Source organism: Crinia signifera, chromosome 7 (genome assembly GCF_055691185.1).
Source record: "Crinia signifera chromosome 7, ASM5569118v1, whole genome shotgun sequence".
NCBI lineage: Eukaryota > Metazoa > Chordata > Amphibia > Anura > Myobatrachidae > Crinia > Crinia signifera.
Genome location: NC_139223.1, coordinates 125,471,886 through 125,496,262, shown reverse-complemented (window position 1 = coordinate 125,496,262; position 24,377 = coordinate 125,471,886). Strand labels below are relative to the sequence as shown.

General features: G+C 44.3%; 2 pseudogenes; one reads left to right on the top strand and one right to left on the bottom strand.

Annotated features, from left to right (window-relative positions):
• Nucleotides 1-5,092: 5,092 nt before the first annotated feature.
• On the bottom strand, nt 5,093-5,211 carry LOC146025349 (5S ribosomal RNA; annotated as a pseudogene).
• A 9,198-nt stretch (nt 5,212-14,409) lies between these two features.
• Nucleotides 14,410-14,528, top strand: LOC146025348 (5S ribosomal RNA; annotated as a pseudogene).
• Nucleotides 14,529-24,377: the final 9,849 nt, after the last annotated feature.

Sequence of the window (24,377 nt, the reverse complement as noted above, 5' to 3'; positions counted from 1 at the left end):
CACCGCTGGGCGTTTCCACAGCGGGTTCTCCCTTACTTTCCCCACATGTCAGGCTGGGCACAGGGGTACCTCCGGGATCAGGGGCGTAACTAGAACTTTAAGGGCCCCATAACAAATTATTCATAGGGCCCCCCCCCCCGGACAATGTTGGAGGGAGAGGGAGAGGGAGAGGGAGAGAGAAGCAACAGCGACGGCAAGAGAGGGATGGAGCGACATTGTCCCTCATTCCCTCTCTCGTTGTCATCGACAGGGAGAAGGGAAGGAGGGACAGTGATGGTGAGAAATGGACAGAGTGACAGTGATGGGGAGAGTGGGAATGGGGGACAGCGACTGGGAACGAGGGACAGGCGACGGGGAGTGGGAAGGAGGGACAGGAGGGGAATGCTGGTAAGAGAGACAGTGAGGAGTGGAGATCTAATTATGCAATAATATAACAAAAAGATAAAATAAATAAGATATGCTACATTTATTTTAATGTTGCCTCCTACAACCCTCTTGGCTCCCCTGCCACTGTGGGGATAAAAATTTGGCTCAATATAACGGCAGCAGCAGCAGCACAGACGGGACTCCAGCGCTCAGCGTTAGAGGCCCTGTCCACACTGACTGCAAGTCCTGGGGTCAGTGGACGGCATTAAACACTGACTGCCGGAGTCCCGTTCGTGCTGCTGGCGCTGCCCTGATATTTGAAATCACTTACACTACCTCCTCTCCCGCCATATAGTCTTGCTCTCCTCCTTATAGCTCGGCTTTACTTAGACAAGTCTACTAGCGGCTCTGGTTCTGCTTCCGATGCCGCATCTCCCCCCACCCCCAAAGTGCACTGCTGCTGCTAACCTTAGTGTCGACGACGATTGTTTTCCGCGCTGCACGGGGAGAGCAGGGTCAAGTGTCTCACTGTCCCCTTCATGGTGTGACTGGGTGCAGGGGGAGCTGCAGGCCCCTGAGACAGCTCTGGCCCCGTAGCAGCTGCACCCCCTGCACCTTCGGTAGTTCCGCCACTGTCCGGATCTTCCGAGGGGTTCTCCACGCCACAGCTCACCTCCATCACATCGGCTGCAGCTCCAGATGTTAGGTCCGCTGCACCCGACCACGTAGCTGTACCACGTTTAGATGTTAAGGTGCCGGTCTTTCTGGCTACCGGCCGCCGTCCACCACTCTTCACCTTTCTGCTTTACTAGGCAACCCCACACCGGGTGCTTGCCTCAGGTTCTCCCCGCCAAGGTTCCCCCGAGCCCAGGGAGGCAAGGGGCTACCGCTGCTCTGGAACTCATGGGAGCCGCTCTGCACACATCTGAAACAGTTGAGAAATTGTGTCCATCATTAACGATGTCATACATCACATCGGAAGCAACATATTAACAGTTTCAAAAATATAGTCAAAATTAATTAGGACATCATCAGCGATGTCATAAGTGAAATGATCAGTGCCATAACTACTGTTGAGATGAGGTCTGAAATCCTATTGTGACATCATCAACGATGTCATCTGCGATGTCGGAAGCGACATATTTAGAGTTTCGAAACCATCGTCAAAATCAAAGATGACATCAGTGAGGTCATATGTGACATTATCAGTGCAATAATTACTGTTCAGATAACGTACGTGAAATCCTATTGTGACATCATCAACGATGTCATCCAGCGACATATTAACAGTTTCGAAAAGATGGTCAAAATCAATTATGACATCATCAGTGATGTCATAAGTGACATTATCAGTGCCATAGATACTGTTGAGGTGATGTCCGTAAAATCTTATTATGACATCATAAACTATGTCATCCGTGACTTCGGAAGATACATATTTACAGTTTCGAAAAGATTGTCAAAATCAATTCATCAGTGATGTCATAACTGACGTTATCCGTGCCATAATTTCTTTTGAAATAATGTTCGTGAAATCCTATTGTGACATCAACGATGTCATCCATAACTTCGGAAGCTTAATATTTACAGTTTCTAAAAGATCGTCGAAATCAATTATGACATCATCAGAGGTGTATAAGTGACATTATCAATGCCATAACTACTGTTGAGATTATGTCCATGTAATCCTATTGTGACATCAACGATGTCATCCGTGACTTCGGAAGCTTCATACTTACAGTTTCAAAAAGATAATCGAAATCAATTATGACATCATCACTGATGTCATAAGTGACATTATCTGTGCCATAACTACTCATGAGATGATGTCCGTGAAATCCTATTGTGACATCATTAACAATGTCATCTGCGACATCGGAAGCAACATATTTACAGTTTCGAAAAGATTGTCAAAATCAATTATGTAATCATCAATGATGTTATAACTGATCAGTGCCATAACTACTGTTGAGATGATGCCATTGAAACCTTATTGTGACATCATTAACGATATCATCCATGACGTCAGAAGCGACATATTTACATTTTCGAAAATATCATCAAAATCAATTATGACATCAGTGATGTCATGAGTGACGTTATCAGTGCCATAATTACTTTTGAAATGATGTTCGTGAAATCCTATTGTGACATCATCAACGATGTCATCCGTGACATCGGAAGCTTCATATTTACAGTTTTGAAAAGATCGTCAAAATCGATTATGACATCAGTGATGTCATAAGTGACATATACATTTCCATAAATACGGTTGAGATGATGTCCGTGAAATCCTATTATGACATCATCAACGATGTCATCCGTGATTTCGGAAGCATCATATTTACAGTTTCGAAAAGATCAAACTCAATTATGACATCATCAGTGGTGTCATAAGTGACATTATCAGTGCCATCATTACTGTTGACATGAGGTCATTGAAATCCTATTGTGACATGATCAATGATGTCATTTATTTATGAACAGTTTCTTATATAGCGCATACATATTACGCAGCGCTGTACAGAGAATATTTGAACATTCACATCAGTCCCTGCCCCAGTGGAGCTTACAATCTATATTCCCTAGCACCTGTACACACGCACACAGACATTCTAGGGTTAATTTTGTTGGAAGCCAATTGACCTACCAGTATATTTTTGGATTGTGGGAGGAAACCGGAGTACCCGGAGTAAACCGATGCAAACACGGGGATAATATACAAACTCTGCACAGTTAGGGCCATGATGGGTATTGAACCCATGACCTCAGCAAAATGAGGCAGTAATGCGAACCATTACACCATCCGTGATTTTGCAATCTGACCTAACCTGAATCCTCCCTGACAGGTTAGGCCCTGGCGTTTCCCGGCCTTTCAGGACAAAGACTGACGGAAATGACCGGGAGCTGCACAGTGAAGACAAAGATTGCCTTGTCGTCTCCTGGCATGCTCTTCTGGTGTCAAGCGGGATCTACCTAACTGCATAGGTTCCTCAAGAGCAGGTGACACCAGACTTGACCGAGATGGGAACGTAGAAGATAATTAAGCCTTGGGAGGCCCTCTATTAAATTTTTCCAGGTTACGTTCTTGAAGACGCAGATCTATTTTAATTCATAGGGAGGTCAGGTAAGTCACGAGTTGCTAAAGCATCTTAAATGGGATCGGAGACACCCAACCAAAAGGCTGCTGATAAGGCTTCATTATTCCACAGGAGTTTAGATGCCAGGGTCTGGAACTGGATGCAGGGCCGGCGCTGCCCACTCAGCAGCTCCTGCAAAGCAGGGAGGCGCCATGCTGGAAAGGCGCTGTCTCCCTCCCTGCTTTGCTAAAGCTGCCACCTGCCTCAGTCAGCCCTCATTGTCACTGCCTCCGTCCTGCTCGCCGCCTGACAGCTGGCGGGCGGCAGCTCCCTGCTCCCTTCGGGGCAAGTGCACACACTCAACACAGCCTGCAAGCCGCCCGGCATGCAGTGCCTGTCTGATAGCAGGCGGGGGGCAGCAGGATAAAGAGCTGCCAGCTGGGCTCCCTTCACCACGAGTGCACACACTCGCTCCACAGGCTGCACGCCGCCCGCAGTACCTGTCTGACATAGGTCCGCGGGTGGCAGTATAAAGAGGTTGATCAGCCACCATTATGCCCGGCTGCCTGGATGACATCATATCATGTCCCTATCCATTGGTGTAATGGCTTCCTCCTCAGCGTCCTGCCTACGCAGATAGAAGAGGAGGGACTGCACAAGAGTTAAACAGCCTGAAAAACAGTGGTTTATAACACATTTTTTAATAATTGTATATTTTTTTAATATTAATTTAGACACTTTTTAAATAATGGGCTGGGTTATGTGCCTAAAGGTGGTCATACACGCTGTGATAGCAGCGTGCGATGCGATGTACGCTCCTGCGGGCATCGCATTGCACAGTACAAAAAGTATGTGCTGCACATACTTTTTGTACTGCTTTCGGATCGCATCGCACACACATTGCATGCATGCCGTGCGAAGGGATGCGATCTAGCCCATAATGTATGCGATTCTTGCAGCATGTATGGGCACCTTTAGTGCCTGGAAAAGGTGGGGAAGGGCCCGCACAGCTGAATTAATTATGATTAATTAATCAAATTTGTTGTAACCAACATAAAAACCACATGGTCATAAATACTGGTGGTTATTTGGTTGGTGGTGCGCCCAGCGTTCAGTAGCAATAACTGAGAGTGGGTTTGTTTTGTTGGAAGGTACAAAACAAAAGAAAGCAAACGCTTTTTGGGCGCACTCTTTGGAAAAAATGTAGAGTTAATTTATTTAAAACATAACTTTTATTGTGGACTTGTTAAAATAAGACGGCATGGCGCATAAATACAATAAACATCGTTCCGCATGTGCAATTAGTTTGGTTTTTGTTGTGTGGTACTTTTGGATAATAAATATTATATCATATATCAACAATTTGAAAAAGATAACCACACATATACATTGTCATTCATTGCATATAGTCATCAAAGGTATAGTGACCTGAGTGACCAAAGGTGGCAAAAATGAGTTATTGGTCCCCAACTGTGAAACCAATTGGGGTTCCGTGACCCCACGTTACTGGGTAATTCTTATTCAATAATTGCTGCCTAAGTTGGCAAATAAACTGAAAAAATTGCTGCCTAGGTTGGCAAGAAATTATGAAATAAAGCAGTAGGCGGCTCCTGTGCTGTCAGTCAGTTGACTTGGATACCTAAAACAAAATACCACACCTGGACTTCTCCAGGGGTCACCCAACTGGATACTGCCCTGGCCCTTCACTGCTTGGCTTCCAAGTTCGAAATGGGTTTGGGCACTCCAGTGAGGTATGGTGGTACACTCGTTACGAGTTGGATCACGACCCGACAGCTCAGGTTAACTGCTGAATATCACCATTAATTATGGATACTGGACCCAAAAAGTTGGGGCAGAAAAATTATGTAATTTGTTAGATATAGGTATCTAGACATACAAGTCTCTCACCAATGATCATAAGAACTTAAGCATGCACTCAGAAATTCAATAGCTGGCAGCTGGTGACGGATTGAAACATAATTGGATACAATATCTGAGAGAGTAAAGGATTATTATGTAGCACCTTGCTTATTGATATAGTCCCGTAATATCAGGTTTTGACAATGCTTTAGCATCCATTAATGGTTTTGACAATAGTGTATCAAAAATTGTTGCTCCTAGGGATGCTGTGTGCCTGGTTGATGGAATAATTGGGTCACAGCTGTATACAATATAAAGAAACCGCAAATGATGACCTGTGGCAAAACTTAGACAATGATTTGGTGATAATTGATAGCCTTTCAACAATGTTTCTTTACACAAGGAGATTGCTCCAAGAGGTATAGTGTGCCTCGTTGGTGGAGTAATTAGGTCACAACTGTGTATAATATAAAGGAATGGCAAAATGTTGGTTGATAACAGTTATCCACAGGAATGTCATATACAGTATACAGAGATATTATGTTAGCTCCTCCGGAGGAAATATATGATTGAAAACAGTACTGTTAGCTGGCACGCTATAGATAAAACGTTGCAGACGTTTGTATTACCTGGAGTTAAGGGCAACAGATACAATGTGACAGGGATGGCAGAGATTATAATTGTGGAGTGTACCACAGATTGTGGCAACTCCAGTACCTGATTCTTGTACGGGGAAGGCTGGCTGCTCTGATCGTGTGCGTTGTCCTCATCCGGCAATTGGCTAGGCGGGTGACACAGTCCGTCCGGGTGTAAGGAGTGCGGACTCCGATGCAGCTGATGGTGAGGTCACTGGCCGCCGAGTGCCGCGGCTAGCATGAGAGAGCCGATTTGTCGGTGGTGTGACCGCGGGAACTGGCTGTGAGCTCGGGGGGTGGTGAGGGAGCACAGGTCCGTCTCTGACTTCTGAATAGTAACGTGGGGCGCTGGGTAGAACACGTGTTTCGCCTCCGTTGGCTTCTTCATGCAGCGCCATCTTGTTTGAGGGCAACTGCCCTTTATTCATATTCCTGACCAATTGTTGAGCAGTAACCTTTGATTGACGGTTTGTGGAGCCTATAGCTCATGATGAGTATTACTGAGTGTCAATTCTCAGCTGTTTGTTATTGCTTTTGCTAGGTTTAGATGTTTAGAACACTGATTGTTGCTGTGAATACTGATGGAATTAGTAATGATGTACTAAAATGTACAGAAAGAACTGTTGACAGTAACATTTTTTGTTTTTCATATTTTTATAGTTGTTTTTGTTAAAAAGTTTTTTTGTTTTTTTGGTTAGATATTTGTAAATTATTTATTTTTTATTTTATATTTTATTATTTTTGTTTTTGTTATTTTTGTTTTTATTTAAGGTAATTTCTTAAAGGTATTGGTTTGCTGTTTGTTATAATTATACCTTTCGGATTGTTGTTGTTCTTCTTGATTATTCCTACTTGGAGAAAGAAGGTAGAACTTGAAACTGGAGCATATAATGCCTTGTGATGGGGCAGATTATACAGGAAACCTTGATTGGTGAATTTATACATGAAACCAACATGGGGGGGCAAAAAAAAGGGGGGGAAAAAGGGGGAAAAAAGAGAGAGAGACCCATGAAGACAGGTTAGGCAATAAAGGACCTGGAAGGGCCTGGATCTATGGTAAATTGGGGGTGGCTTGAGGGTATATAGAATTAAATTATTGCCCTATTTTGGGCTGCTGTGGTGGTAACTGTGTTGTGCCACCCGTTTAAGAGTGTTGTGGTGAACAGTGATCGTGCTAGCTTGCCACATTGGTGGCTGCCGTGAGGCTGTGAATAAGTGACTTGAAAAAAATAATAAGTACAATTGTTAAAATTATGCAAGATACCGAAAAGTAGGGTGAAAGTTGATGCACTTGTGATGGGGACCCTATGGGTCTATGGTGCATATTAAATTAAGAGGAAGTAATCCCAGGATTGATTAGACTGAGAACTGCAATTGATATACTGTGAAAAAAACGTGAAAAATTCACACAAAAAGAGAAAATAAAGTGTGGAACATGGTGATGTGGATTAGATAAGGTGACTGTTGGGTGAAGTAGGTGACACCTTATGGATGTGATGAATAAATTAAATGATTAAATACTGGTTTGTGGAAGGCCTTTCCTTAGTGGCCTTGATTGTTAAGGTTGTTGATGAAGGTTAGATTGTTTGATTATTTGAGAAAGGATCCATATTTAATGTCCTCATTTAGACCATGTGGGGCTAGTGATCCCAGGCGAAAGATCCATTTGCTCTCTTTTTGGAGTAATGTTACATTGAGATCTCCTCCTCTTTGGCCCAGATGAATCTGTTCCAGACCGCAAATTGAAAAACCCTTAGGTTTCCCATTATGAGCTCGATGAAAATGTCTGGCCACTGTAGTTAGTTGTTTCATCTTCTGAATATCGGTGGGGGCATTTCGGATATTACCCAAATGCTCTAACGCTCTCAACTTTAACATCCGTGAGGTCATTCCTACATATCGCATGTTGCATTCGCATGTGATGCAATATATAACATTTTTGCTTTTGCAATTAAAGTAATCGTTGATAGGAATGGTCTGGTCATGTTTGTCCACTATCTCTTTGGTCTTCTTGATATATTGACATATCTTGCAGTTACCACATGGATAGCTCCCTTTGGGTAGAGTGGTTCTAGACTTCTCTCTTGTGAGATGGCTCCGTACAAGTTGGTCTTTGAGGTTTGGGGCCCGCCTCCAGCTCATATCTACCGTTGGTTTCAAATTGGCTGCCAAGTCATCATCACTCATGATGATGGGCCAATGTTTTTGGATAATATCTTTTATTTGTCGCCATTGAGAACAGAAGTTACCAACAAATCTGATGGTTTTATCTGTGGTTTTAGTCGGGGATTGTGCGTTCTGGAATAGGATTCTTGACCGATCCGTTGTGTGAATACTTTGTTGTGCTTTTTTTATGGACCTGTTAGAATATCCTCTGATCTTCAGCCTCTCCGCAAGATCTTTACTTTTGGATTTATACACTTCATCACTTGAACAGTTTCTTCTCAGTCTTAAATACTCACCCTTTGGTATGTTAGTAATCGTGGGTGGGAAGTGAGCACTGGATTGGTGTAACAGAGTGTTAGTAGCCGTGGTTTTCCTGAAGAGCTCTGCCTCTGTAGATTCTCAAATCCAGGAATGTGATGCTTGAATGATTGTGTTCGTATGTTAATTTCAAGTTTAATGAGTTGTTATTCAAGTTATCCACAAACTGAGTCAGTTGTTGTTCAGAGCCTTTCCAGATCAGGAGGATATCGTCTATGTATCTCATCCAAGTAGTGATGCTACTTTCATAGACGGAATTGCTATCATTGAACACGTGTTCACGTTCCCACCATCCAAGGAAGAGGTTTGCATAGGTTGGGGCACAGGCTGCGCCCATAGCAGTACCTCTTCCTTGGATGTAGTATCGACTGTTGAAGACAAAATAATTTTTCTTGAGGACAAAGTCCAGTAGTTCTAGGAGAAAGAGGTGGAAGTCATCTGTTTCTTCCATTTCCAGGAAAAATGTAACCGCTTGGATACCCAGATCATGTTTTATACTGGTGTATAGTGCCTCGACGTCCATACTCACCAAGTACTCATCCTCCTCCAGGTGCATTTCATTAAGTTTTCTCAACACATCAGCTGTATCTTGTGTGTATGATGGTAGTGAGAGTACATGTTTCCTTAAGTGAGTATCTAGGAAGATACATGCCTGTTCTATAAGGGCCCCATTGCCCGATACGATGGGTCGTCCAGGTGGTTCATTGATATTCTTATGTACCTTTGGTAACATATAAAATGTTGCAATCCTTGGATGTGGAGTTTGGAGGAATTGGTGTTCACTTTTTGAGATGATATTGTTGTTTCTGGCTTTGTCAATGATCCGGTCGTATAGAATCTTGAAGTTTGAGGTGGGGTCAAATAATGTCTTGGTATAGCATGTGGTATCATTCAGTTGTTTATCCGCTTCCTTGAGGTATAATTGCAAGGGCCAGATGACAATATTGCCCCCTTTATCTGACGGTTTGAGTATCACATCCTCCCATTGTTTTATCTCCTGGATGGCCTTTCTCTGGGTTCTTGTAATGTTACTGTTGTACATTTTGTTTGTTCTTAAATGTAATTTGTCCAAATCACATGAAACCAAATTAGTGAAGACCTGTACTTCCGGACAGATGTTAGTGGGAGGAAAAAAGGTGGATCTCTTCTTACATCTAGGTCTACTTGATGGTTCTTTAGGCTCATCCTCACCATCCAGATCTTCCAGAATGGCAAGTGCTTCCTCTTCCTGGCTAGTCCAGATGGTGGCTGATGTTTCATTCTGATCTTTTTTGGCATGAAATTTTGTGAGCAGTAGCTTACGACCGAAAAGTTGAAGATTCGTCTCCCACTGAAATCGATCAAAGTTGGACGTTGGGCAGAAGGTTAGTCCCTTTTGTAGTACTTCTTGTTGGGCTTCTGATAATACATGTGATGATAAATTTATTATCTGTAACTTTGATATCCCCGCTCCTTGGGTTGTCTGTCCCGTTGCGGATAGCGGTTTGGAGTTTGTTGTTCCCATCTTTGTCTGTCCCTTCTTCCTCTTTGTATGGCTCCGTCTGGTCTTTCTTTTTGTTTTTGGCCTCTGTTGCCCCGGCCAAACTCTAAAAAAGGTTCGGTTGTGTGGTAGGCTGGAGTAGATGGTTGTGATCGTTGAGTAGAGTTTGAGGATCTACTGGATGTAGTGGCCACTGGTGGTAGATTATCGTCACTGTAATCTTCTACACTTGATAGTTCTGTGTCAGAAGCCGAAGGTGGATATCTGGGGTTTTCTCTCCTGAAATTTCTTCTGGTCCAATTGAATACCCGACCTGATTGGAAGTCTGTTTGGTCTCTCTGGAACTTAGATTTCTTCCTTTCAATTATGATTTTTTCGTAGTCTTCTAATTCTTTTTTATTTTTTTCTAAATTAAGTTGAAATGCTGGGGTTTGTTCCCAGGGTTCAAGTTTCTTACCTAGCGTCTCTATGTCTTTGGAAATTGTTTCCAAAGTTAGGTTGTTATGTTGGATTAGAATACTCATCAACTCCTGAGAACATTTAAGTAAACTATTTTCCCATTCTCTTTTTAAGTTTTCCGTGCAGAGTTCAAACGCCGGGAATGTCCTAGGGCGAAGTCCTCGTGGTGTAATCTTGAGTCTGCAATAGTTCTCTAGACTGGTCAGATCCCAATTAGTTTTGATTTGACGTTGTAAGGTGTATTTGAGTTTGCTCAAATCGTCCGTCCAATTGGAATCTGGTAAGGTGTCATTTAAGGTGTTAGGGAAAATATTATCTAGGTTGTCGGTTCTCCTCTTCTGTTGTAATTCTTGTTTTAGACTGAAATTAGACATTGGGTTTGGTACTTGAAACGGTCCTTAGGAAAAAGAAAGTCTAGTATCTTTAAGATAGATTTTGTGACAAGTCCAATTTTACTGTACCAATACTGGGTTAGCGTGCCTGTGCCCCAACCTATGCAAACCTCTTCCTTGGATGGTGGGAACGTGAACACGTGTTCAATGATAGCAATTCCGTCTATGAAAGTAGCATCACTACTTGGATGAGATACATAGACGATATCCTCCTGATCTGGAAAGGCTCTGAACAACAACTGACTCAGTTTGTGGATAACTTGAATAACAACGCATTAAACTTGAAATTAACATACGAACACAATCATTCAAGCATCACATTCCTGGATTTGAGAATCTACAGAGGACAAGATAACAAAATTGAGACAGAGCTCTTCAGGAAAACCACGGCTACTAACACTCTGTTACACCAATCCAGTGCTCACTTCCCACCCACGATTACTAACATACCAAAGGGTGAGTATTTAAGACTGAGAAGAAACTGTTCAAGTGATGAAGTGTATAAATCCAAAAGTAAAGATCTTGCGGAGAGGCTGAAGATCAGAGGATATTCTAACAGGTCCATAAAAAAAGCACAACAAAGTATTCACACAACGGATCGGTCAAGAATCCTATTCCAGAACGCACAATCCCCGACTAAAACCACAGATAAAACCATCAGATTTGTTGGTAACTTCTGTTCTCAATGGCGACAAATAAAAGATATTATCCAAAAACATTGGCCCATCATCATGAGTGATGATGACTTGGCAGCCAATTTGAAACCAACGGTAGATATGAGCTGGAGGCGGGCCCCAAACCTCAAAGACCAACTTGTACGGAGCCATCTCACAAGAGAGAAGTCTAGAACCACTCTACCCAAAGGGAGCTATCCATGTGGTAACTGCAAGATATGTCAATATATCAAGAAGACCAAAGAGATAGTGGACAAACATGACCAGACCATTCCTATCAACGATTACTTTAATTGCAAAAGCAAAAATGTTATATATTGCATCACATGCGAATGCAACATGCGATATGTAGGAATGACCTCACGGATGTTAAAGTTGAGAGCGTTAGAGCATTTGGGTAATAGCCGAAATGCCCCCACCGATATTCAGAAGATGAAACAACTAACTACAGTGGCCAGACATTTTCATCGAGCTCATAATGGGAAACCTAAGGGTTTTTCAATTTGCGGTCTGGAACAGATTCATCTGGGCCAAAGAGGAGGAGATCTCAATGTAACATTACTCCAAAAAGAGAGCAAATGGATCTTTCGCCTGGGATCACTAGCCCCACATGGTCTAAATGAGGACATTAAATATGGATCCTTTCTCAAATAATCAAACAATCTAACCTTCATCAACAACCTTAACAATCAAGGCCACTAAGGAAAGGCCTTCCACAAACCAGTATTTAATCATTTAATTTATTCATCACATCCATAAGGTGTCACCTACTTCACCCAACAGTCACCTTATCTAATCCACATCACCATGTTCCACACTTTATTTTCTCTTTTTGTGTGAATTTTTCACGTTTTTTTCACAGTATATCAATTGCAGTTCTCAGTCTAATCAATCCTGGGATTACTTCCTCTTAATTTAATATGCACCATAGACCCATAGGGTCCCCATCACAAGTGCATCAACTTTCACCCTACTTTTCGGTATCTTGCATAATTTTAACAATTGTACTTATTATTTTTTTCAAGTCACTTATTCACAGCCTCACGGCAGCCACCAATGTGGCAAGCTAGCACGATCACTGTTCACCACAACACTCTTAAACGGGTGGCACAACACAGTTACCACCACAGCAGCCCAAAATAGGGCAATAATTTAATTCTATATACCCTCAAGCCACCCCCAATTTACCAAAGATCCAGGCCCTTCCAGGTCCTTTATTGCCTAACCTGTCTTCATGGGTCTCTCTCTCTTTTTTTCCCCTCCCCCCCCCCTTTTTTTGCCCCCCCATGTTGGTTTCATGTATAAATTCACCAATCAAGGTTTCCTGTATAATCTGCCCCATCACAAGGCATTATATGCTCCAGTTTCAAGTTCTACCTTCTTTCTCCAAGTAGGAATAATCAAGAAGAACAACAACAATCCGAAAGGTATAATTATAACAAACAGCAAACCAATACCTTTAAGAAATTACCTTAAATAAAAACAAAAATAACAAAAACAAAAATAATAAAATATAAAATAAAAAATAAAAAATAAATAATTTACAAATATCTAACCAAAAAAACAAAAAAACTTTTTAACAAAAACAACTATAAAAATATGAAAAACAAAAAATGTTACTGTCAACAGTTCTTTCTGTACATTTTAGTACATCATTACTAATTCCATCAGTATTCACAGCAACAATCAGTCTTCTAAACATCTAAACCTAGCAAAAGCAATAACAAACAGCTGAGAATTGACACTCAGTAATACTCATCATGAGCTATAGGCTCCACAAACCGTCAATCAAAGGTTACTGCTCAACAATTGGTCAGGAATATGAATAAAGGGCAGTTGCCCTCAAACAAGATGGCGCTGCATGAAGAAGCCAACGGAGGCGAAACACGTGTTCTACCCAGCGCCCCACGTTACTATTCAGAAGTCAGAGACGGACCTGTGCTCCCTCACCACCCCCCGAGCTCACAGCCAGTTCCCGCGGTCACACCACCGACAAATCGGCTCTCTCACGCTAGCCGCGGCACTCGGCGGCCAGTGACCTCACCATCAGCTGCATCGGAGTCCGCACTCCTTACACCCGGACGGACTGTGTCACCCGCCCAGCCAATTGCCGGCTGAGGACAACGCACACGATCAGAGCAGCCAGCCTTCCCCGTACAAGAATCAGGTACTGGAGTTGCCACAATCTGTGGTACACTCCACAATTATAATCTCTGCCATCCCTGTCACATTGTATCTGTTGCCCTTAACTCCAGGTAATACAAACGTCTGCAACGTTTTATCTATAGCGTGCCAGCTAACAGTACTGTTTTCAATCATATATTTCCTCCGGAGGAGCTAACATAATATCTCTGTATACTGTATATGACATTCCTGTGGATAACTGTTATCAACCAACATTTTGCCATTCCTTTATATTATACACAGTTGTGACCTAATTACTCCACCAACGAGGCACACTATACCTCTTGGAGCAATCTCCTTGTGTAAAGAAACATTGTTGAAAGGCTATCAATTATCACCAAATCATTGTCTAAGTTTTGCCACAGGTCATCATTTGCGGTTTCTTTATATTGTATACAGCTGTGACCCAATTATTCCATCAACCAGGCACACAGCATCCCTAGGAGCAACAATTTTTGATACACTATTGTCAAAACCATTAATGGATGCTAAAGCATTGTCAAAACCTGATATTACGGGACTATATCAATAAGCAAGGTGCTACATAATAATCCTTTACTCTCTCAGATATTGTATCCAATTATGTTTCAATCCGTCACCAGCTGCCAGCTATTGAATTTCTGAGTGCATGCTTAAGTTCTTATGATCATTGGTGAGAGACTTATATTTCTAGATACCTATATCTAACAAATTACATAATTTTTCTGCCCCAACTTTTTGGGTCCAGTATCCATAATTAATGGTGATATTCAGCAGTTAACCTGAGCTGTCGGGTCGTGATCCAACTCGTAACGAGTGTACCACCATACCTCACTGGAGTGCCCAAACCCATTTCGAACTTGGAAGCCAAGCAGTGAAGGGCCAGGGCAGTATCCAGTTGGGTGACCCCTGGAGAAGTCCAGGTGTGGTATTTTGTTTTAGGTATCCAAGTCAACTGACTGACAGCACAGGAGCCGCCTACTGCTTTATTTCATAATTTCTTGCCAACCTAGGCAGCAATTTTTTCAGTTTATTTGCCAACTTAGGCAGCAATTATTGAATAAGAATTACCCAGTAACGTGGGGTCACGGAACCCCAATTGGTTTCACAGTTGGGGACCAATAACTCATTTTTGCCACCTTTGGTCACTCAGGTCACTATACCTTTGATGACTATATGCAATGAATGACAAATTATATGTGTGGTTATCTTTTTCAAATTGTTGATATATGATATAATATTTATTATCCAAAAGTACCACACAACAAAAACCAAACTAATTGCACATGCGGAACGATGTTTATTGTATTTATGCGCCATGCCGTCTTATTTTAACAAGTCCACAATAAAAGTTATGTTTTAAATAAATTAACTCTACATTTTTTCCAAAGAGTGCGCCCAAAAAGCGTTTGCTTTCTTTTGTTTTGTACCTTACAAACAAAACAAACCCACTCTCACCTTTAGTGCCTGCAACATTTTGCGGACACAGCACTGAGATGTGAGCGGTCTGCTACAAAGTGAAACTGATTGATGAAACCCTGGCAATTTTTGGGGTTCCCATCATACCTTTGAGGAGTAGACAGCTGAAGACCAGAGTAGGCTGGTGGTAAGACAGGAGGCATTGCCACCACTGGAGCTGGCTGGATGAGAGAATGCTGTAGACTGTCTAGGCGGGTAGAGACTTCCTGAAGATAGATGATTACCTGCTGCTGGGCAGCCTCCTGGATCTCCACCCGGGAAGTGACTTCTTGGAAAGCCGCTGCTCCCACATTCTGTTCACATGCCAGGTCCATGTGCCTTGAACAAACTGTCAGGGCTTGGGTCACTGGTGTACCTGGCTGCGGCAGCAGTGAGCCAGTGGAGGATGCTGGGTACTGGAATACCGGTGGTTTAAGGTATGGAGGGTTCCTGTGACACGGGAACTGCAGACGCAGCCAGGTGGGGAATGGACGTGACTTGATCAGAGGCGCGGCGTCTAACACCACCGAAGGTCTTCATCCGGGACCCCCGCAAGGAGGTTTGGACTCCGCTGCATTTGGTGGTGAGGTCGCGGCCCTCTGACCTGAGGGCCACGACCTCACCTGACTGGCCTAGCACAGGAGATGGACTGTAAGTGTCTCTGGTCGTAGAGAATCGTAACTGATGGATGGCCTGGAAACTGCTGGAATGTCGGCAGTCTGGAAACTGGTGGAAAGTCGGCAGACTGGGAACTGCTGGAAAGTCGGCAGACTGGGAACTGCTGGAAAGTCGGCAGACTGGAAACTGCTGGGTTTGTATGAAGTGTTGACACCTGTGTCGACTTGGGAGTTGAAGGCAGAGCCGGCCTTAGGCATAGGCCAACTAGGCAATTGCCTAGGGCATTTGGAATGCCTAGGGGCATCAGCAGCTTCTGCTGATTAAAATGATATGCAGCATGCCTATTTTGTGTGTGTGAGTGAGGCTGTTAGCGGCTGTGGGAGTCCTGTCTGTGGGTGGGTTGGTTGTGCAATAGTGTTCGGCATATGTGTAAGGGGCATTATGTGTGTCATGTATAAATGCATTAATAATGTGTGACATATCTGTAAGGGGCATTATGTGTGTCATTATGTGTATGAAGGGCATTAATAAAGGTTGGCATAATGTGTAAGGGGCATTATGGTTATAAGGACATTAATAAGGTGTGTCATGTGTAAGGGGCATTACTGTGTGGTATTATCAGGGGTGCCGAGAAAAAGGGGTAGGGGGTAAAAATTACCCAGGCCAAAGTCTGATGGAAGGGCCCAGTGGGGGCCCCGGGCCCCGTCCCCTTAAGTGACAGCAGCAGCTGCAGCTCTTCTCCTCTGCCCAGCACACCCTGCTTTATGCTGGGTTGCAGTGTGGCCATGGAGGTGCTTAAAATACAATATTTTCTCAGGATTTTTTTCTAATGGTATAATGTGAATAATATGAGGAGTAATGTACATAAGGTAAAGTGGTACTACTGTGTGATGTAACGTGAATAAGGGACACCATCGCATGATATAATGTGAATAAAGTTGCACTACTGTGTGGCATAATTTGAATTGGGGGTACTATTGTATGGCCATGCCCCTTCCCAGCAAGAACACACCCCTGTTTGGGCTCCGCACCGAATGGGTGCGCTGTTTCTATTTAAAATATTTTGGGTAGGAGCACCAAAATGATGACTGCTATGATGAGGGTTGATGATCTTGGGAAAGGGGAGCAGGGTCAGAGACGGAACTAGTGGCGGTGCTAGGGGCAACAGTCAAAATCTTGCCCAGGGCGTAATTTAGGCTAGGGCCGGCTCTGGTTGAAGGTGGTGGCCTTTTAAGGGCAAGGCAAACTTGCTGGCAGTTGCTGGAGAGCTCTAGCTTCTTCCTCTTGAGAACTGCAGATGGATTAAGCAGCTGGAAGATGACCTGGCATGTGAAGGGTGTCCAGTGAGCTTTCAGGATTCAACAGCAGCTGTAGCAGATTACTCAGGAACACAGGTACTCAGGAACACGGGAATCTGGAGCCTAGACTGCTGACTCCTGGGTAGCACACAGGATAAAGACTAGTTGTTCAAGGCAGAGGTAATGGGCCAGAGGCCTTACCTATATCCCCCCAGCTGGTCTGTGATTGGCTGCAAGGTGCAGCAGCAATTAAGTCCAGGAAGTACCTGTGCACACCTTTGGTCACATGAGTCAGTGCACAAATTAGAGCAACAAGGTCACAGGCAATCCACTGGAGGACAGAGTCATGTGACTAAGTGTCATGGCGGCACCCATGCAGCGTGGAATGGCATGGGATGCCGACCAGATTCCAGAGTGATGTCACACAGATCTTGCCATGGAGAATACCCGGTGACAGCGCAGGACAAGGACCTGCATCACAGGACGCACCAGCGTTCGGGTAAAGAATGCGGACGCGGTCGCAGATGGGAACGCACACCGCGGTTTCTGACACTGAGTATCTACGCATATAATCCGTGACTTTAGACTCACTTTTATATTGCATGCGCCTTCGCCATCATTCGGTGTTCGCCGACCATCGAATGATGGGGGCAGATACCACAAGGATGCAAATGGATGTTACTGTGTAACCTTGTGTGCAAATCCACCTTTGCAAATGGGTTTCAACATTCGCAAGGCTGTTGGTTGACTCACAAGGGTGTGAATTCGCATCCAAACAAGTCAACCAGAATAATCCCCAGAGTTAGAATGGAATAGGTTGCCGAGCATAGTGAGCCATGCAAGGGGACACTGTGCACATACTCTATGGGCCTTATTCAGATCTGAGCTCAGTACAAGTTTGTTTGTAAAATGGGCAAAACCATGTGCACTGCAGGTGGGGCAGATGTAATATGTATAGAAAGAGTTAGATTTGTGTGAGTTATTTTGTTTCTGTGCAGGGTAAATACTGGCTGCATTATTTTTACACTGCAATTTAGAATTCAGTTTCAGGACACCCCACCCAAATTTAACTCTCTCTATACATGTTACATCTGCCCCAACTGCAGTGCACATGGTTTTGCCCATTTTACAAACAAATTTGTACTGAGCTCAGATCTGAATAAGGCCCGATGTCCACTTGTATAGTAAAGTATGATCCAAGTGGACTGGCACCAATAAAACCTGGAAAACTCCTGTCAACCATGTTACCTTTGACCAGGTCTGGGTGATCACCCGCTGGCGCCTAACTAGCGTTACTGCTGCTCTAGCGGCCGCCGACTATCTTTAGCCATCTAACAGTGCAATCGACTAAGGGTGGTCGACCATATCATGGTCCGCTTTACCATAACTGTTAGGGATGGCCATCGACCATCGATGATTCAAAATCATCAATGGTTCATGGCCGATGTTGAATACTTTTCCCATCGATGGAGGAGAACCAGATGGTTTCCCTCCATCGATGGAATAGCAAAACAATGGTTGTTTTTTTTTAAAGTGTCAGGACACGGAGCATAGCCCCGTCCCTGACATCCACGAAGCCCCACCCCCTGTGATTTGATTGGCCCACTGGCCAATCAATCAAATACAATGGATGACCATCGATATGTAAAAATATCGATGGTCATCCATTGCACTATCGATGGACAGTGGCAGAATTGCCATCAATGGCAACCATCGATGGCAATGGCAACGATGGCCATCCCTAATAACTGTTACATAGTTGTATTTCCTCACAGGTGTCATGTGAGCATCCAGTCCAAACTGTCATGTTTGAGGGGTGACTCTGGACTGGGGCTGGAGTAAACAGAAGCTGGGTTCTTTAATACACTAGACCAAATGAACAGAGAGCTTTAAAATATGTAGGGGAAGTAAAAGGCCCAAAGGTGTGACTGCAAGGAATTCAGGAACTTGGAGAGAACCGTTCAAGGACTGGATCCAGAAGAAAGCAGGTAACTGGAATGAAGAACACAACTTTGGAGATTCTGGAGATAGGAATTGGTCATGCCCGATGTTGACCATCGATGATGGAACATACACCAAAAATCACTGCAGGTAAGTGTATGGCTAAGGCAGATACCACTAACACAGACACAGGAGAGGTCCACCAATGATAACTGCAATGCTAATGCACTGATGGTGGTAATATCGATGGTTGACACTCTAAGATGGTGGCTGTTAATTAGGGTGGTACTGGGTACACAAGCAGGTTGCAATAGAAGTGAGAAGTGAAGGATAATGAACGATGGTATCACGATGGTAAACAGGTAACAGATGTAAACAGTGGCGGGCTGGGCTGAGGCGCAGGGTGCCATGTCGATGTCCCCCCCGGCCACTTGGTTTCCGAGTGTCTTGGGCCGCAACTATGAAATGTTAAAAAGGGCCCTGGTGGTCCAGTGTGCAGCCTCATTTTCCAGGCTTCCCGGCCGCCAGCCTGCTTGTGGAAGGCAATGGCCCCTCCAAAAATGGCCGCTGCCTTCAAGGAGACAGACACTAGAGCTACAGTACTACCATAACTGTAGTGTTTGTCAAGGGATAACAGTGCATCAAGCGCTACCCATAAGTGTGGATTGGGGTAGCGCTGGTGCACTGTTTGAAATTAATCCTCTTGGAAGCGTGGGTGCGCGGGGGCCACGGGTAGGGGGCCACACAGAAAAATGGATGTCACGCTGCCCCAGTAGCATTGAGAGAGAGCTGGGGAGGAGGACCTTGGATCTTTTAATGAGGTACAGTATCTACCCTGCCTGCGTGTAATATGAGGATGGATGGGAGGAGGAGGGGGCATTATCTAATCTGTGTGTCTGTATTAATGTATGTATGTGTGTGACTATGTATGTTTGTGTGTACAAGTATCTGACTATGTATGTGTGACTGTATGAGTATAAATCTATTTGTGTCTGTATGTATAAGACATGTGTGTACTTTTGTGTAACTATGTATATACAGTATATTGTATATGTGTGACTGTATATCATATATGTTTATGTTTATAACACTGTGTATGTAATGGAGGCAGAACAACTGGCAATACAGCCGATGCATTGCACCACAGCCGTGGACATTAGTAGTACAAATAATTTATTAGCACTAATAATGTCCACAGTTGTGGGCCTTTTTGTTGCCATGGGCCCTGGCTAAGCCACCCCACCTCCCCTGCATCCAGAGCCACCAGTTTAGTAAAGCAGAGGGAAGCATTACAGTGTGTGGCATTATGTGTAATGAACATTATGTTGTGTGGCTTTATATGTAATGGGTATTACAGTGTGTGGCATTATGTGTAATGGGCATTACGGTGTGTGGCATTATGTGTAATGGGCATTAAGGTGTGTGGCATTATATGTAATGGGCATTATGGTGTGTGACATTATGTTTAATGAGCATAACAGTGTTTGAATGAGGGAGGGATGGAAAGGTATATGATGGATAGAGGGAAGGAGATAGTGAGAGGTATATGATCAGTGTTTTATCGTCAGTCCGTTTGTCAGGGGTTAGTGTGTCAGCATCAGTGTGTCTATGTGTCAGCATCTGTCTGTATTCAGTGTCCTGTCCGTGTGTTAGAATTTGTCTGCCTATCAGTATCTGTGTCAGCATCTGTCTGCGTGTCTGTGTTTCAGCATCTGTGTGTCAGCATTTGTGCCAACTTCCATGTGTAAATTTTTTATTGTCTGCCTGTATCTGTGTGTAATGTGTCAGTATCTGTGCATGTGTCAGTGTCACCACCCAAGTCTGCCTCACCACCCCAGTCAGCTTAATGGCATGCCCCCTTTTGAGCGACCACACTCCCTTTTTGGGCCAGTGCTCTGTACTTGCCCCTAGGCTAAAAGTTGCCAGCCATACCCTGGATGTAAAGCACAAAATAGGCTTGGATGAGACCAAGGCAATCCCCAGTCTGGAGACTGGAGGGAGTCAGGCTGCAGTAAATTGCTATAGGAAGCAGGAACTGGAGACACTGTTAAAGTTGCATACACACAGGCTATAATTGCTAGCTATATGGTCACTGAGCAGCCATATTGCCAGCAGGGGCTGGTTGGCAACTTTCAGGTTTGGGGGCAGACATTTTGAAGTGGCCCAGCTTTTCACAGGAAACGCAATGCAAAAAATGGGGAGACCATTTTGGGGGCATGGCTTTGTGTTATGTAGGCGTGATTTAAACAGCAATTAGGTGCGAGTTAACTTTTTTTTTGATAATCAGTTGGGTGAAGGTTTTTTCTAACCCTAACCATTCTCCCTGTAAACACTAACCCTTCTACTTCCTTCACACACTACACTACTGACAGCTCTGCACATGGTCCCTGTACACCCTACACATGGTCCCCTGCTACAATTAGTGGATTTGGAGCAAAAGTGCGGGACACTCCCACGAATATCTTGCCTTGATATCTGGACTCTGATACACCTTCTGGAAGAGAAATTGGGACACCACCACCAGCCTACTCATTGGGATACAATTTTTAACATTGGTACACCTGTCACGTCCATCAAGACAAAAACATCTGTACTATACCTACCAAGTCAATCCCAGCATGGTTTATGGACACCCTCATCTCGAATCCAGCTAAAGAAGGAGAACTGACTATTACAGATAAATCGGCAAGTGGGAGAACGTATTTATCTTTTGCACTTTCCATTAATCCTGATTTTAGTTCAATTGTTGCTTTTTTAAATATATTTATTTTATTCCTATTGATATCTTACTATCGAGACATATCAGTGTCAACTATTTTTAACTACTCAATAAATGTTTATAAATTGTTATACCCTATTGACCTACCAATAATTTTCTTTTTCAATATCATTATATAGCGCACCACTTCTCTCTTTTTATACATTACTTTATTCAGATCTGATCGCAGTACAAATTTGGGTACTTATGTAATATCTGGGCGCCCGATTTTTTCATTGGGTCGGAAAAATCGGTCCCATCGCATGCGACCAAATCGAATGCGATGCGATCGACCCGATTTTTACATAGGATCCAATGTCAAATGCCCCCCAGACCCCATTTTTAATTGTATACCCATTCTAATAGGTAATTACTATGTCAAATGCCCCCCCCCCCATTGTTAACGCCACGATCAACGCCAACCCACTATCCAAGTCGGCGTGGAGGTGATTTTATATAGTGTAGCGAGCCACCGATCCCGAAGCGTGGCGAGCGGACATGCAATCCGAGCCCGAAGCATGGCGAGCGGCGCAGATTACTTAACATGTGTTCTGCGTCCGCTCGCCACGCTTGGGCTTGTATTCCGGAAGCCGCAAGAACTGCGCTCGCCACGCTTCAGGTTGGCGTTGATCGTGGCGTGGCGTTAACAATGGGGGGGGGGGCATCAGGGTGGGTATACAATTAAAAATGGGGTCTGGGGGGCATTTAACATTGGACCCAATGTAAAATCGGGTCCCATCGCATCTGATCACATGCCTTAAGTTAAGGCATGCAATCAAAAAATCAGGCGCCCGGATTTTAATTGTATACCAACAAGTACCCAAATTTGTTTGGAAAATGGGCAAAACCATGTGCCCTACAGGTGGGGCAGATGTAACATGTGCAGAGAGAGTTATATTTGTGTGAGTTATTTTGTTTCTGTGCAGGGTAAATACTGGCTGCATTATTTTTACACTGCAATTTAGATTTCAGTTTCTACACACCCCACCCAAATGTAACTCTCGCTGCCCCACTTGCAGTGCATATGGTTTTGCCCATTTTCCAAACAAATTTGTGCTGCAATCAGATCTGAATAAGGGCCACAATACACTACCCTTAACTCTGCACCTGCTCTCTATACACATTACACTATTGAAAGCCTTGCTCCTGTATATGTACACACTACCGCTAGCCCTACATATGTTCCCCACACACTACCCCTAACCCTGCTTCCTCCACACACTACACCACTGCTAGCCCTGTGCATGGTACCTGCACACACTCCCCCACCCCTGCACCCAGGCCCTGCATACATGACCAGTAGCCTTGCACCTGCTCCATGCACACACTACACTACCTCTAGCCCTGCACATGGTCCCACATACTACTGCTAGCCTTGCATGTGCTCCCTGCACACACTACACTAACGCTAGCCCTGGATCCAATACACTACCCCTAACTCTGCACTTGCTCTCTATACACACACTAAACTACCGCAAACACTACATTACCACTAACCCTACATACAGTATGCTCCCCCCACACACACACTACCCCTAACCCTGCTTCCCCACACACTACTAGTACTGCTAGCCCTACACATGGTCCCCACAATCACTCCCCCACCCTTATCCCTGCACACACTACAATACCGCTAGCCTTGCACCTGCTCCCTGCACACGCTACACTACTGCTAGGCCTGCACACAATGGGGCAGGTGTATTAAGCTTTAACAAGAGATAAATGCAAGGGTGATAAGGAGAGATAAATGCCCAGCCAATCACTTGCTAACTGCCATGTTACAGGCTGTGTTTGAAAAAAGTCAGTAAGGAGCTAATTGGCTGGACATTTATCTCTCCTTATCACCCTTGCATTTATTTCTTGTTAAGGATTAATACATCTGCCCCAATATCCCCAACCCTGCTTCCCCCCACACACTACACTACCACTAGCCCTGCACACATGGTCCATGCGCACACTACACTACCCCTGCACGCACTACACTACCTCTAGCCCTGCACACACTACACTACCCCTAGCCCTGCACATGGTCCATGTATTGTTTGATTGTGCACTACCCTAGCCCTGCACAAGGTCCATGCACACATTACACTACCCCTAACTCTACACACAATCAAACAATACATTACTGCTAGCCAGGGCCGGTGCTAAGGTGTCCGGCGCCCTCCTGCAAACAATACATTTTGCGCCCTTTCACATTGCCATTGCAACAAGCTGCAGCCCGATTGTGGGAGTACAGTATATGCAACATGTGATCCTATGGAGGATCTTGGGTGCATGTACATGTATGCATACACCATACAGTGCTGTTTCCACAAAATGTTGCAGGCACTAAAGGTCCCCATACATGCTGCGAGTATCGCATACGTTATGGGCTAGATCGCATCGCACGGCATGCATGCAATGTGTGTGCGATGCGATCCGAAAGCAGTACAAAAAGTATGTGCAGCACATTACACCCCTCTCCTGACTGAGGGGGAAAGGAGGGGAGAGAAGGAGGAGAGGGGAGAAGAGGGGAGGAGATAGAGGGGGCGGAGTGTTAAGGACTGGCAGCGGCACTGGCACAGCACACTGAGAAGAGGGAAGGAAGGGGAGGCGGCGCTGCTGCCTGTTTGTCATTTGATTGACAGCTGACAAGCGCAGGGAGCAATGGGCAGAGCCATCTTAACAGCAGTGTGGGACCCTTGGCAAAGCAATGCACTGGGGCCCTT